Source organism: Palaemon carinicauda, chromosome 35 (genome assembly GCF_036898095.1).
Source record: "Palaemon carinicauda isolate YSFRI2023 chromosome 35, ASM3689809v2, whole genome shotgun sequence".
Taxonomy (NCBI): Eukaryota; Metazoa; Arthropoda; class Malacostraca; order Decapoda; family Palaemonidae; genus Palaemon; species Palaemon carinicauda.
In genome coordinates this window covers 29256344-29270947 of record NC_090759.1, presented here as the reverse complement: position 1 = coordinate 29270947, position 14604 = coordinate 29256344, and the positions used below count along the sequence as shown (strand labels likewise).

Here is a 14604-nt window from a genome sequence, read left to right as displayed (position 1 = left end):
ATCTTAGTTTATCTCATTATGGTAAGAATATTTATGAATTAATATCTATCACGAACACTGTGAGAGAGAAAGAAAATTAATTTTAGAGGAACCAATAATTTTACCAACACTAAAGGAAAGCGATATTGCCAAATTCTATGAAAAAAAACTTTAAAATATTTTATTTCAATTTTCTATTATTTCATTTATTAATTTCCTTATTTTCTTTCCTCACTAGGCTATTTTTCCCTGTTGGAGCCCTTGGGCTTATAGCATCTTGCTTTTCCAACTAGGGTTGTAGCTTAGCTAATAATAATAATAATAATAATAATAATAATAATAATAATACCTAGTCTGACTACCACTTCGTAAAATTAATCAATTTAATAAAAGAATGGGGATGGATGGGGCATATTTTAAGAAGGGAAGATGAGTTAGTCTAGGATGTACCTGAATTGAAGCCGCTAGCCATGAGAGGACGTGATAGACCAAGAAAACCGTGGCTGATGATAATGTGCAAGGAAGTTGCACCTGAGAATTAGGTTGAGCTCAGAGAGATGGCACAGGAAAGAGACATAGTAGCGTGAATTCATAGGAAAAATAAAAGAAAAGAATATATAAATGGTATTTTCTGTCACGTGACCAGAAAAAAATTATCATTATTATTATTACTTACTAAGCTACAACCCTAGTTGGAAAAGTAGGATGCTATAAGCCCAGGGACTCCAACAGGGAAAATAGCCCAGTGAGGAAAAAGAAAAAAGGGAAAATAAAATATTCTAAGAAGAGTAACAACATTAAAATAAATATCTTCTATATATTATGCTTTAAGTCCTCAAAAAGAGAAGTTGTTTAAGAACTTCGTCGGTTAAACTTCTGTTTTATGTCAGACACGAGAGTTAGGTGAAATTTGTTGTCTAGTGTATTTGAAATCTCTATACTTCATGAATTTCATGAATAAAAAATAAAGGATTCTGTATTCATGTTTTTTAACTCTTCCTCCAGGTGCTAGCAAGTTCACACAATTGACATTTGTCTCTATTTTAACAATTTACGAACGGATAAATTAGTGCTATGTATTAATACTTTATTACAAAAATAAAATAACTGGAAAATAATTTGCGAATTTTATAGATAAAATCGTAAAAAGAATAAAAAAGGTTTAAAAAGACAAACACGATAAATTACAAGTAAACTAAAGTTTCTCACGAGTCAACTGTCAGACCCGAACATTATCTTGTCTCTTCGGTCTATAAGTTTCGTGCAAAATTACACATTACAATGTGCATTTACCTGAATATTATAATCTACATTGAATTTTTTTTAATGAACATACTTTTATTTTCATGTGCATAATTTTTTTTTTTTTGAAAGCCATTAGAGAGGGCAAACCTCCGCCACTGATAAAGGAATCTCTCTCAAAAATGAATAGGTTCTTTCTGTGTCTGTAGCTCTGGTTTCCATAAAACTTAATTGGAATTTATACATAAGATTTTGAGGTATCTTCGATACACATAATATCAGGCAAAAATACGACCAAACACCCAAACACAATTCTAGTTTGACAAGATACTCCAGTAAATGGTAAAAATAAATAAGAAAATAATACAACTTTTTATTGAAACCAATTTGAAACTGAAGGACTGAAATACTACTACTACTACTACTACTACTACTACTACTACTACTACTACTACTACTAATAATAATAATAATAATAATAATAAACTGAAGGACTGAAATACTACTACTACTGCTACTAGGAGGGCTGGACGCTGATCATATGTAATATGGTCAGTCTCTAAGGCATTGTCCTGCTAGCTAGGGCATTGTCACTCCATTGCCCATGCCATTCATGAGATGATTTAAAACCCAAGCTAGGACCAGGGAGGGCCAGGCAATGGTTGCTGATGATCCAAACCTTCCCTCCTTAGCTCACAAGGATAGTGAGGTTGCAGACACTACTAGAAACGGGTCTCGAACCCCAGTCTAGCAGATCACCAGGCAAAGACGTTTCCAAATGTTACAAAAATACAAGGGAGAAAATAATGACAGACTTCAGCTTCCTTTAAGTAGACCTATTGGAGAGAGAGAGAGAGAGAGAGAGAGAGAGAGAGAGAGAGAGAGAGAGAGAGAGAGAGAGAGAGAGAGAGAGAGAGAGAGAGTGGAATGTCCAGGTATAAGTTTACCTAAGGATTACACACCTGGAAGGGACTGCAGCTACGAGTTACCTGTTCTAATTAATCATTCAAAGTGACAGGTAAGTGGGAGTACGTAATACCTCGCGTTGGTCTTAATGTTTTGGCCATTCAGAAGCCAGGGATAATGATTACGGTTTATGATGGAAAGTAAATTTGAACAAATAAGACCTATCGAGAGAGAGAGAGAGAGAGAGAGAGAGAGAGAGAGAGAGAGAGAGAGAGAGAGAGAGATTTTCTTTCTCCACTTTATCTCAGAATGGGTTTGGGTAAATAGAAGCATACTAAATTATCAAGAATATATCAATCTGTTCCCCTCGAACGCAGAGAGAGAGAGAGAGAGAGAGAGAGAGAGAGAGAGAGAGAGAGAGAGAGAGAGAAATTCATTCGATGAAACCTTTGTAAACAAACTCAGAGAGAGAGAGAGAGAGAGAGAGAGAGAGAGAGAGAGAGAGAGAGAGAGAGAGAGAGAGAGAGAGAGAGAGAGAGAAATTACTTCGTTGAAACATTTGTAATCAAACTTTAGTATGAAGTTCAAAGAAAAGGTCTTACTAAATTATTGAATTCTGATTGACATTAAAATATTTGGAAAAGTTACACAATTTCCGTCATATAATATACTCGTTAAAATTATGACACTCCTTCTTGTTATCCTTCTAAAACATGCTTTATATCTTGGCTGTAATCAAATTCAACAAGGTTATGACCCAGATTCAATAAATCGTTGATCACAAGGCAGGCGAATAAGATTACGTAATGAACTTAACCATAATATCAGCCTCTGTAATTTCAGCATTCAGCTTTGCAATCTTTAATGAGACTAGGCTTTGACAGACTGCATCCCTTTCTCTTTCATCGACAGTTTATTAAAACTCAGTTTCGAATATCATTTGCTACAAATTATTACCTCCGCCAACGAAGATGGGAGGTTATATTTTTGTCCCTATCTGTCTGTTTGTTTGTTTGTTTTACTCATGGCGTAGTGAAACTTTCAGGGGTTGATTGTTATGTTGAGACGTCGAAGTGATTTAATTTTGAAAGTCCTAGGTCAAAGGTCAAGGTCAAGGTCGAGCAAAACGTCCATCGAATTAAGCCTGAGGAAAGTTGGTTTCGAGAAATAAGCTGTCGTGGTGGAGGTCTGCACTTTCAGAATGCTTTTCTAGTTTTTTTTAAAAGAAATTATAAGCTAACCCTCCTATATGGAAGTGAAGTGTGGATGGCGAATGTTACTGCTGTAAAAAATCTAACCGGCTAAAAAAAAAAAAAAAAAAAAAAAAAAAAAAAAAAAAAAAAAAAAAAAAAAAAAAAAAAAGTCTCTGTGATTGAAAAGATTTAGTTTAATGAGAGATTGAAAAGAAAGAAAATCAGAAAATGACCAGGTTAAGTAAAATTTGGAAATCAAATCGCCTGAAATTTTACATAAAAATCAGACTATATTTCAGTTAAGTGAGAACGGTGTTGATATATGGGCATGAGTCATGGTATGACAATGAAACAATATCCAATAGATTTAGTATACTTGAGAACAAAGCCCTCAGAAGGATATTGGGAGTTAAATGGTAGGACAGGATTAGAAATGAAACTGTAAGAGAGATTACTTGAGTGCCATATGTGGAGAAGATCATCATTAGGGGTAGATGGAGATGGTTTGGGCATGCTCTTCGCACTCCCCAAGAGAGATTAGTTCACCAAACGTTCAGCTGGGCTCCACAAGACACTAGAAGAGTTGGAAGACCCAGGCCTACGTGGCTGAGGACTATGCAGCATGAAGTACATTCAGAAGATGATGAATGAAGAAGTATGAAATTAAAAGCTCAAGATAGAGACGACTGGCGAAATCTAACCGAGGCCCTTTGCGTCAATAGGCGTAGGAGGAGATGTTGAGTTGAAAAGATGGATCAGAATATTCTAAGATGGCTTGGACCTTTTTAGAGGTTTAAAAGCCTCTCATGAATGGCAGAGTCAAGGGACAGTGACATTGCTCTAGCAATCAGGACAATCTCCTATATATTGACCATATATTATATGATCAGCGTCCAAGCTAGGACCAAGGAGGACTAAGCAGGTAGACCTATAGGGTCCCACAAACCCCACACAACCTTAGCTCACAAGGATGGTAAAGTTGTAGTCACTAAAGGAACTAAAGAGTCTGAGTGGGACTCGAACCCCCGTCTCGCAAACACAAGGCAGAAACATTATCAATCAGGCCACCACCACAAAAAAAAAAAAAAAAAAAAAAAAAAAAAAAAAAAAAAAAATACTGTGTTGGGTTAATTTATTTGTATACTGTACCTCAAGCAAATACTATAATCAAATCTCAAATTCGATATATATGTTGACAGTAACCTATGCTCAAATTAAATTTTATATAAAATAAGCGTACCTACTCTGACACCACTTCGAAGAATCGACTTTTTTTGATTTCACACAGTTTAGAGTGATTTGTTGTACACGGAAAATAATTATTTGGACTAACTTGTCTTCAGCACGATAGATCAATACTATTTTCCCTGTTGGAGCCCCTGGACTTATAGCATCCTGCTTTTCCAACTAGGCTTGTAGCTTAGCAATTAATAATAATAATAATAATAATAATAATAATAATAATAATATGAAACACATGCCCATATATATATATATATATATATATATATATATATATATATATATATATATATATATATATATATATATATATATATATATATATATACTGCGTATCAGTAAGTTTACAACCGATTCCTTAATAATGGTTGATTTGGATTCAAGGCACAAAGACCAGATATCAGATTTTGACTCTCAGGATAGATGAGTGTATTAGTAATTGTCTCTCATGTAGGCCTGCTAATATTAAAAAGGCATAGATTATATAATGGTATAGAAAATAGATCTTACATGGAAATAAATCTCAATGTATGGTGAAGTTAATTATAGATTGATATTTGAAAGAATAATAACGTTAAGTCTAAAATGAAACTCAATGTCACACACACACACACACACACACACACACACATATATATATATATATATATATATATATATATATATATATATATATATATATATATATATATATATATATATATATATATATATATGTACTGTACATACATACACATGTGTGTATATATAATATATCCAAATGTATATAAAAAGAATGTATAGAATATTTGTAAGCAGTACTTACATTTTACAAGAACAGACTATATATATATATATATATATACTGTATATATATACATATATATATATACATATATATATATATATATATATATATAGAGAGAGAGAGAGAGAGAGAGAGAGAGAGAGAGAGAGAGAATATATTAAATATACAATACAATGATGTAGCGCACAAGAGAGAGTAAAAGCAGAAGAGTGAAGAAAGGTGGGCATCCCAAGACGGTCACGTGATTCAAGACTATGACTAGGGGGAGGGACGTGGTTCGGAAAACAAGCAAAGGTATAAAAGAGGCCGAAGGCAAAAGGGAATCGTAATGGTGAACTTTCACTCGGGTGAAGAGGACATAATCATTGGGGCTGGTCGCTTTGGAATCTAGATCTTCTGAAACACCTCCAAGATGAAGGTGGTAAGTAAGATGGAGTTTTCAATTTTAACTCAATTTCCAACTTTATACAGAGCTACTGATTATAGATGACATGCGAAGACTGATGATCATTATATCACAGTGGTGATACCATTAGTTAATTAGATTTTTGTAGAGTTAGCTTTAATGAACAGAGCTTTATTACACGCTGATGTTAGCTTGCTTGCATGCTTGTGTATATCCCATAAACTAATCAATGGATTCAGATGAATATTTTCTGAAGTTTTGTGGTATGAAACAAGGAATATACGAGCAAAATTTGAGGAAAAAAACCAGGTCTTAATATGGATTAACTACATTTCATGGTTTTTATTTATTATTTCATAATTTTCATACATTGACAGAGCAGGGGTATGATCCTTCCTAATTATTTCTAATTTCACATGTTCGCAATTTGCTATGAAATCTGATATTCATGAGAAGAAATACTTTTAGTACTTGGGCAAATAAGTTGAAATATGAAGGGAAAATATAAATATACTTAAATGAGATGGTTGGAGCGATGCAAGCTCGAGGAAAAAAAGATTGACAGCTCACAGAGGAAAAAATATTTGTGGCCACGTATCCATGCAAGTGTATTATTATTATTATTATTATTATTATTATTATTATTATTATTATTATTATTATTATTATTATTATTATATTATTATTATTATTATTATTATTATTATATTATTACTTGCCAAGCTACAACCCTAGTTGAAAAAGCAGTGTGCTATAAGCAGATGGGCCCCAACATGGAAAATAACTCAGTGACGAAAGGAAATAAGGAAATAACCTAAAATATAAGTTCAATAACAATAACAACATTAAAATAAATCTTTCATATATACAATATAAAAATTTCAAAATGACAAGAGGAAGACAGAATAGTGTGGCTGGGTATACTCTCAAGCAAGAGAAATCTACCCAAAAGACAATGAAAGACCATGGTACAAAGGATATGGCACTACACATACTTTTGTTATCTGCATTTAAAATGTGCAAGAATTTGGCTCTTAAATAATGTTAAAGAGGTTACAGAATACAGTGGACGATGTGAAACGAGAGAAAAACCCTTTTTGTTATGCCCTGCGGCAAAGAAGGAAGTTAGGAACACGACACTAATCTACTTAGGTGAGATAGTGTAGTGCATAACTAGGTAGTGTAATTTCGGTAACGAAGAAAATACGTTGGTAACTATTTCGTGGTTACATTGATATAAATGGTTCTGTTTTCAAAGACACACCTTTTTATGTTTCTTGGGTTGTAGATGAAACTTTATTTGATGTTACAATTCCTACACTGAATGAAACAAAAAATTAATACGGTGCAATAATAATGATGAATTATTAGTTATTCTTGTATTTATACATTTACTATTACTATCATAATTAGCATCATCATTGGTTCTATTAATCACATTCTAATAATTTTGATATGCTTCATCTGCAAAGAAATAAATTTCCTAAAATAGAACAACTTTTACTCAAACAAAAATTGAATCTGATTGGGATATAATGCGTCAATGGAAATTTTAAAGAATTTACATATATTTTCAGATCAGTTTCACTGTTTACTTGTGCAAGTGTATAAAATTTGAGGAAAATTAGAAGTTAAGAGACCTTTGGTGGCTTACAATGAATAAAAAAATAATTACGATTATTATAATTATGGAAAACTATTCCTTGACGAAAAGTCTACGGAAATTACCCTCCTTGTTCTACTTCATGCGAAGAGGCCGTAATTATCATTATCATTTTGTATAGCATACAAAGCATAGTACCAAATTCAGCTTAGAAATATTTCTTATTTTAAGATTAAAATCTTAAGACGATTTATCTATCATCTCCAATATCTTATATAAAGTTCATAAATTTCATTAGAACATGAAATTCGTTAGGAAGGTATCTATGATCCTCAGATTATAATTATTGACCGAGAATGATTATCAGACCTATTTTGAGGTCATCAGGCCACACAAATGGTGAAGATATAGAAAAAAATGGCACTGTTATCTCTTGATGATTTCAAACAATGCCGGAGCATATTAATCTACCAAACTCCCATTCACATTACTTTAAAGCCTCTACCTCCATGTAGGTGGGGTTCCTAACTAGAAAATCCTAAATTTCTACGCTTTACAAAAAACTGTGAAACCGAATGTAACGATAATAGTCACACCAGAAGTGAGTTGGAATGAATAGATTGATTACTGACCCAAAGTGATTAACAGATTTATTTTGTTATAGTAAAAGGAAATTGTAAACACTTAAAAAAAGACACAGCTTTCTACCAATAAAATAATTTCGAACAATAGCGGAACAAGTTGGTGGGATTCCTAACTAGAAAATTTAAATTTTCTGTTTAACCAGAAACGAGAGGTAATGTTCTTTGTTATTCGACGATATTTACACCAGAAGTGAGTATAAATATATATCAGAGTGATGGGAATTGGTAAAAAAAAAAAATAATAAAAGTGTAGACAGCGAAAAAGGCCCAATATTTTTAGTAAAAAAAAATCTACGGGATTAAAACCAAGGTTTATTCGGTAGTGTTTAAGATTTTATTTCTGGGATTGGGAAGTGGTCCCTTCAGTGCTCATGCCGGGGAGGCCGTTCAACTGAGGATGAAGAAAAAAGTATATAAGCTGTACAGCAAAATGGGAGGAAAATGAGACTAATAATTGGTTATAATCATTATTAGCCAGGCCACAACCCTAGCTGGAAAAGCAGGATGCTATAAGCCCAAGGTCTCTAACAGGAAAAAATAGCCCAGTGAGGAAAGGATATAAGGAAATAAATAAACTATATGAAAAGTAATAAACAATTAAAATGAAATATATTAAGAATAGTAACAAGATTAAAACATCTTATATGAATAAACTATAAAAAGAGACTTATGTCAGCCTGTTTAACATAAAAACATTTGCTGCAAGTTTGAACTTTTGAAGTTCTACCGATTCAACTACCCGATTAGAAACATCCTTCCACAAGTGCGTCACAGATTGAATAAAACTTCTAGAATACCGTGTAGTATTGAACTTCATGATGGAGAAGACCTGGCTATTAGAATTTACTGCATACCTGGTATTACGAATAGGAGGGTACTATCCGGGAAGATTTGAAGGCAAAGGATGGTCAGAATTACGACCTATCTACCTGATTAAGATCTTTCCACAAGTAGGTCAAAGCTGAAATAAAACTTCTAGAATACTGTGGAGTATTGAACCTTATGCTGGAGAAGGCCTGGCATTTAGAATATATAAAGTAACGACTAAAGTGAACAGCGTGAGGTACAACTGATGGAATTTCCGCCACTTGAGGTTAATTTGCATTTAGAAGCTTCTTCTTTTGAAGAAACCGGAGCATTAATTTTGACGGTGAAATTAGACTGTTGTAAAAACAATCTCTTTACGAGACACACACAAAAAAAAAAAAAAAAAAAAAAAAAAATCATTTCACAAAGGAGCTTTTAATTATTATAACAACTTCTTTCATACTTTATACAAATGTGGCGACAGATACCAACTGACCTTGAATTTTAAGCCTAAATCTACGGTTCGAGATTCGAGGCAAAACCTCTGTCAGGTTGGTTTGTAAAGAGATATAAGTTTATGATAGTTTCTTTACCACACTTACCCACCTCCACAAGAGTGGGATTCAGGAAGGGGAACCCATGGTAAGATTTATTGAAGTAAACATAATTTTAACAGAATAGAATAAGAAGAGTTTGGGACTTAATGGACAGATGAAGGAAGGAGAGAGTGAGGAGAGAGTGAGGGAGGGAAGCCTCAATGTATAACCTATTCAGACGTCGCCTCAAGATCTCAAGGTTGGCGAAGGCTAAGTCTATAGATCTTTAGGTGAAGGTAGCCTAGGACATGTTTACCCATCTCGGGAAAAAGGGAATAACAGCCAATAACGGGATTCGGCCGACCGTCTCTTTCTCTCGAAGATTGGACAGATTAGAACGGTTACGTTAGGTTTACATCACCTAAAAGTGACATTTCCATTAACATTATCTTTCCCTGTTACCAACGTTATCTTAAGTGGTGTACATGTTTCTTTTTCCAGTACGTCATAGCATGCGCCATCGCGTGTTATGTGTCGTCGGCCGAGGGGGACATTTTTCCTCTTCTTGAAGAAGAAACTTTTAGGTCAAGATGATGAATTTAAAGGAGCGAAATACTTATTGCCCGTTCCTGCCCCGCCGTCTACCTATTATGGACCACCGCCTCAATATTATGGCCCTCCACCGGTCTCCTATGGGCCTCCTCCTGAGACCTATGGTCCACCTCCCGAAAACATATGGTCCACCTCCAGAGACATATGGTCCACCTCCAGAGACCTACGGACCACCACCTCCTGAAACCTATGGTCCACCACCTCCTGAGACCTACGGACCACCGCCTCCTGAGACCTATGGTCCACCTCCTGAGACCTACGGACCACTTCCCCCTCCTGAGACATATGGACCACCCCCTGAAACCTATGGACCCCCTCCACCTCCCCAGACATATGGGCCACCTCCCGAAACCTACAGTCCACCTGAAGTAATATTCAAACCCGAATTTTTCGTCAAGGTAAGTACGAGCTTTATATAAAGGTAGATGTTACTGTAGATGCATTACACGAGTATGCGCGTGTTTGTTTGTGCATTGAGATCACATTAAGGAAACCAAATTTCTACATACAAAGTTATCTATATACTCCTTTGTTGATAACTTAAACAAGGAAATCAGTTTTATATCAGAGCGTAAGTATAAAATAAGTATATTTTTGGGGGGTGTATTTCCAATAAGATTTACTCTTCTAAAGTATTAATTATATGAAATAATTACATGAAACACATCAAGTATCAGATGCTCTTCCTTTCAAAGGTGAAAGTATTGTGGATTTGCAAATACAAGCAGTAAGTTTGACCTATTCCAACGTATTTATGAATGGCAATCAAGAGATTAGCATCTGGAATAGTTTGCTAACATAGATTGCTACTAATTTCATTATCACTGTGTTTGAATTATGACAAGACAAAATAGTATCAATTCATTGATGATTGCCGCTTCTTTAAACGTATAACAATAATCAGACCATTGAAACACCGAAGGAGAAGATGGGTTAGATTTGGGTGACAAAATTGTTAAGATATGATTAGATGAAAGACTTGCAGATAAATTGTTTAGTGACCTTCAGGATTCTCCGGTAAGGAACATTCAATTTAGTTAGGTCTAATAAATAGACTATTCATAATGCAAAAGACAGTTATCAAACTATTGATAGTGTTAAAATAGTCATGATATTTTTTAGTAGTCGATTTTGGATTAGCTTTGAGACCTAACAGTTCATTAGCGGTTGAACATTATGGATTGAATATTCAGTAAAGGTACATATTTTCTTAAGTTTTGCTGGAAAAAAAAAAACCATTCAGAGCCGATCATTCTAATTTACTATGAACCTAGGCACTAGACTACACATATTTATGAATACAGGGAATCGAAGCAAATTAAATTGGAAATATACTAATTATCCACTTGTGTATGTTTGTTTTTTTTGTTAGCATGATGTTTATATTTTAAAAATCTACAAAAAAACATTCTAATGGAATTTTGGGCAGTTGGGGTGTATTTGCCAAAAAATAGCTAAACCATATTTTGAAAGGGATTACAGAGCCCAGATAATGATAATTTCTGAGTCTTGATTTTATATAATTATTAATTAATCTCTTTATCATGAAGGAAAGAACAAACCCACACATGCCCCGTTGAGTGTTAAAAGGACACGAAGAAAAATAAACCGATTACAGAAAATATTGGGCAAAATATGTCAAACTTATTTGAATCACTATTTATCACGAAGGGCAGAAAAGACCCACATGCCCAGTTGAGTGTTTAAAGGAAACTAAGAAAGGAAATCAAATAATTAAATAACAGCAAATAGTGGTCAATCAAAATATGTTGAACTCTTTGAAATCACAGCCCCCTTCATAAGCTTTTATGTCTTCCCGTTTTCTATTCACTCACTACCGGTTTCCCCCGATCTTCCAGGACAAACCCATAGAGATCCCAGTTCCCAAGTTGACCCCGGTGTTGAAATACATCCCAATACCATTCCTGAAGCCTGAGATTGTCAAAACTACCATCAACCTACCCACGCCTGGGCCTGGGACTTGTTCAGAAGGAGGTAGACTCCTTTGCCTCTCTTGGCGCCACGAAGTTCAAGAAGGAAATTCCTTCTTTCCAGTAAGTTGTTGAATTAGAATATGTTATCAATGTTTTTACCCTTAATCTGCTTCCAGTTAAAGTTATTTGTTAGTTTAATTCATCTTTAACTATCTATCTATCTATCTATCTATATATATACTGTATATACAGTATATATATATATATATATATATAGAGAGAGAGAGAGAGAGAGGAGAGAGAGAGAGAGAGAGATGCACCATTCCTTTTTGTGTAGCATAAAGAGAGAGAGAGAGAGAGAGAGAGAGAGAGAGATGCACCATTCCTTTTTGTGTAGCATAGAGAGAGAGAGAGAGAGAGAGAGAGAGAGAGAGATGCACCATTCCTTTTTGTGTAGCATAGAGAGAGAGAGAGAGAGAGAGAGAGAGAGAGAGAGAGAGATACGAGATGCACCATTCCTTTTTGTGTAGTATTCTCTTTTAGAAAGCTTTCCCAATACTATGAAGAAATCAAGAAGTTATTAAAATCCAATTCTTTAAATACCAAAATTAGAATTAAAATTAATTGCTTTTGTTTTTCCCTTTTTTCAATCTTCCATACCTTAAAAAGTATTGCTTAGCAGTTGCAAAAGGGGTAGGCCTACTTATGTGTCAGCCTATGTATACGTATCGTTAGTCCTAGCTCACATAAATCATTACAAAATATTTTGAATGTTTTGAATACTATCGAAAAAATAATTAAGAGAAAACAACAGTTCTAATGTAGCTAAAAATAGAGATAATTTTATAATAGTTTTGCGAACAGTTATTTGTAATCAACCGTTTGGAAATTTAGCCATCTTTCAAAAATCTATCAATTAGGCCTATTCCACTTAATAACTGCCTTTTAATTGTCTCCACAGCGCTTCATTCGATGCCCAAAAGGATTTCCATGCTTTCAAGACTGCGCAGTTTTTCCCAGAGCCAGTTCAAACAGTCAGCCAGTCCCAAGGATTCGTAGCCCAAGATTCACCAGGCTTTGTCTTAGGACAGTCGTATGGCCCCCCGCCTCAAACCGGTAATACGTATCTCCCGCCTTCTTCGGACAGTTCTTATGCAACGCTGAAATAACGGGGAAGAGTCCGGATAAGAAGAGGCAAGTATGATTTATTTGCCTAATATCTTTAGACTGCCTAATATATATATATATATATATATATATATACAGTTTGAGAACCTTAACTTGTACAACTGATACATTAGAATTACCTATAAATAAAGCATACTAAGGACTTGTTAAATTCGGCAATGTCTTCGAGTACTTGATTTCAGATTATTATTATTATTATTATTATTATTATTATTATTATTATTATTATTATTATTATTATTATTATTATTATTATCTTAGTTAAACCATAGTTGGAAAAAGCAGGATGCTATAAGCTCAAGGGCTCCAACAGGGAAAATTATCCCAGTCAGGAAAGGAAACAAGAAAATAAATGAACAAGAGAAGTATTGAACAATGAAAATAAAATATTTAAAGAACAATAAAAAAATGATCACATAAATAACTACTTTGTTTTCCAAGAGTTGATGTTTTAAATTTATTCATCACTTCTGTTTCAGATTTGTAAAGAAAAACAGTTTCGGTAGATCCCAGGGGCTTCTTTATGGACCGATCTCAACTAATCAGAGAAAACGGATCTCAGCGACTAACATGTTTTAAGAGGGACTTAAAGAGAATAGGCAACAGTTGTTTCAATTGCCTTTTTATGAATCTTTTTTGTAAATAAACTATTAAACAATATAAGATAATATTTCTTAGATTTTTATTCTCAAATTTAATCATATTGGAATAATGCGATCATTTGAAACATACATACACACAAACACACACACGCACATAAAAATATATATGTATAAATTTATATATATATATACACACACACACACACACACACATATATATATATATATATATATACAGTATATATATATATATATATATATTAATTGGTTCGCACAAATAAACATGAGAGAGAGAGAGAGAGAGAGAGAGAGAGAGAGAGAGAGAGATTCGTTAATTCATCGAAAGACGTCTTCTGTGAAATTGACATCTTGCAGAGCACACTTTGCACAGAAAACATTTCAAGTCACAACATCGCATATTCCTAAGTATTACTGAATCAAATAGATAACAAGAAATGAAGAAACCTTTTCATACACATTTTACTAGATCTATGTTTTTCAATTTATTGAAAAAGTTTCCATCAATTTCTGTCTTGTTTAAGTCATTTAGGGAATGTTGCTTTGATATGCTATCTGCAAAAATCCATTTGCCACAGATAAATATTTGTTTTCCTTCCGATTTATCGTTTTACTATAATATGAAAAACTGATACGTAGCTTTTACCCTAAAAGTAAGACAAATTCTACTATATATCATTCTCCTCCTTCACCACCGTTATCCCTAAATTAAGGGGTCGGTTGCCTGATGCACCCTCTCCAATGCTTTCTATCAAAGGCACCCTCTTCCACTAAACCTCTTCTCTCCATATCATCCTTCACCTTATCTCGTCATCTATTTCTCCGCCTCCCTCTTGATCTTCTCCCCCTAATAGGTTCCTCCCAAGCTCTTCTTACTCCCTCTCCACCATCCATCCTCAACACTC

General features: G+C 34.1%; 1 pseudogene; it reads left to right on the top strand.

Moving 5' to 3' along the window:
• Window positions 1–5761: 5761 nt before the first annotated feature.
• On the top strand, window positions 5762–13078 carry LOC137627409 (uncharacterized; annotated as a pseudogene).
• The last annotated feature ends 1526 nt before the right edge of the window (window positions 13079–14604 follow it).